The sequence below is a fragment of the Triticum aestivum genome, chromosome 2D, assembly GCF_018294505.1.
Source record: "Triticum aestivum cultivar Chinese Spring chromosome 2D, IWGSC CS RefSeq v2.1, whole genome shotgun sequence".
Lineage (NCBI taxonomy): Eukaryota > Viridiplantae > Streptophyta > Magnoliopsida > Poales > Poaceae > Triticum > Triticum aestivum.
The window spans coordinates 113,799,997-113,802,504 of NC_057799.1; the positions used below are offsets into that span (position 1 = coordinate 113,799,997).

The following is a 2,508-nucleotide window of genomic DNA, read 5'->3' on the forward strand; positions in this document are numbered from 1 at the left end:
GACGGAATGCCGTTTCATTCCCGTCGCAGCAAATCCCGGCACTAGATATGCCTACTTTCTAGCACAAGTCATGCCGAAATTCATGAGAAATTTCGGCATGACCTTTGCTAAAAAGTGGACATACCGAGCGCCTGAAATTCACCGGAACGGAAATGAATCAACATTCTGGTGAAACATAGGCCACTCGGATAATTTACCCTGCACATAACCATCATTTTCCAAATCACACATGTCCAAATTCCAAATATCACATGTCCAAATCACATGTCCACATATCACATGTCCACTTCAAATTTGCATATAACGGCAAGAAAAATATAGAACTTGAAGAAAAATGCAAGAATTCCTTTTTCTTCACAATATTTGAAACTAAATTCAGCATTTGTCAAATTTGATAGTAAATTCAGCACTTGTCAAATTTCTGCCATAATTTGAAACCTACCTAAACTTCTGTCCTAATTTCAAACCTACCTAAATTTCTTTTGTAATTTGAAACCTAGATAAATTTATGTCCTAATTTGAAGACCTAGCTAAATTTCTGTCCTAATTTGGAACTAGGGTTCATACTAATTCTATTTTTTTTTAACTATGGTTCATACCACCTAACTAACTAGGGTTCATACTAATTCTGTTTTTTAAAGCAACAATTGCTTTAACTAAAAATTTAAATAGCAACAATTGCTTTAACTAAAAAATAGCAATAGTTTGAAACCTAGGGTTCATACTAACTACCACTAAAAAATAGCCACTAATCTGCCCTAGTTTTTTTAACTAGGGTTCACACTACCTAATTAACTAGGGTTCATACTAATTCTACTTTTTTAAATAGCAAAAATTCATACTAACTAGCACTAAAAAATAGCCTAGGGTTCATACTAACTAGCACTAAAAAATAGCGGAAAACCAATTCGGCTCCCGGGTCCAGATGATCCTGAACATTACTTTGACTATATCATGTACTAAAAATGGATTTCGAGAACTTGTCAGGATGATCAGGCAATAAAGCTGACAGTTCATAAGTTAATTTTCCCACTTTTTTGCTCATGATGCGGTCACTGAATCTGGGAACAATTGACACAATGTACTCTACAAAAAATTTCGTGCTTATCTTCCTGGCCAGAAATGCGATCCCTAATTAGCACAGCCGACAGCTACGCTACTTTTATTTTTCACCTAGAACTGATGCTGGAATTGCTCACCTATTCGTCCAGCCCGGCGGTTGCAGATCCATTTTGCCTAGACTGCACGGAGCCTGCATCACAACTAGTCGGTCACCACGATCTGGCCCTTCAACAGCTTTCTGCTCTACAACATTTCCGTTGTCGCCATCGCTCTAGCAGAACGCCGACAAGGCGCCAAACACAGGCGCCACAATCGTCTGCTCTACACCGCCCCGATCTGACTAGACAAGCTGTGGGCGAAATCTCTCAGCTCAGGCTGGGCCGCCGCTGCTTCGTCTTCACGGGATCTGTTCATAGATTCCCCATCAGCGCTGCCGGCCACCACACTAAGCCTTCATCAATCGAGCCAACACTCAGACAGCATAAACATGGATGAACAAACAACAGTGGTTAGCCGCAGAGCAACCGCACCACGGTCAAGAGGAAAAAATAGTCACCTGTCCACAGGATCTATGGGGAAATCCATCGCCATGGCTAGCACCTCATATCGCCGTGCTCGATCCCTTCCCTCGCGCCGCCGCCCTGCTCCCACTAGTCATGGCTCTTCTCTGAATCCCATAGCCCCGCAAACTGGCAGCTGACCCTCATTTACTACGCGACCCGAAAGGTGCTGCTTGGGGAACGACGAGCGTCAGGCGGCAGGTCTGACCAGTGGGTCCAGGTGACAGACTGGACGGCGCGCGTGGGACAGAGATGCCCCCCTTTTTCCACCGCTAACAGCGCCTCCCACGGGCGTTGCCACCGCCCGCCTGACACCATACGTACAGCCGTATTTCCTTCTTATTTTGTTCCTGTATTTCGATTTCAATAATTGCTGGCACAGATCCTACAACTCAGTTGGACGGACCAGATAACGAGATCATCTGGACCCGGGAGCCAAAATGCCTCTCCAAAAAAATAGCCACTAATCTAGCACTAACCTAGCACTAATCTAGGGTTCATATGACACTAATATTGCACAAATTAACCTAGCTAGGGTTCATATGGCAAAGAGAGAGGGAGAGAGAGGGAGAGAGAGAGAAGAGAGCAGAGAAGAGGGGAGGGGAGAGAGCATACAGAGGGCAGAGGGGGGGGGGGATCGGGGGAGACGGCGGCACCGAGGTGGGTCGGAGGCGAGGCGGGGTCGGGGGAGACGGCGACGTTGAGGAGGCTGCAAGCGCCGACAAGGTTGAGGAGGAGGAGGCAGGTGCGCGACGACGTCAAGGGCAGAGACTCTGGCGGAGAGCGAGGGCAGGGCTCTGACGGCGCTCGAGGCTGGGGCGCAGCGAGGGCAGGGGCATCGGCGGCGACAAGGGGGGAGGAGAGTGGGTAATTGGGGGAGGAATAG

At 47.0% G+C, this 2,508-nt stretch overlaps 1 long non-coding RNA gene across 1 annotated transcript; it reads right to left on the minus strand.

Moving 5' to 3' along the window:
- Positions 1 to 1,006: 1,006 nt before the first annotated feature.
- Positions 1,007 to 1,913, minus strand: LOC123048989 (uncharacterized). The gene is made up of 2 exons (XR_006423417.1): positions 1,619 to 1,913; positions 1,007 to 1,513 (listed from the first exon to the last, which is right to left on the minus strand). It is a non-coding gene; the product is annotated as an uncharacterized lncRNA (long non-coding RNA).
- Between the last annotated feature and the right edge of the window lie 595 nt (positions 1,914 to 2,508).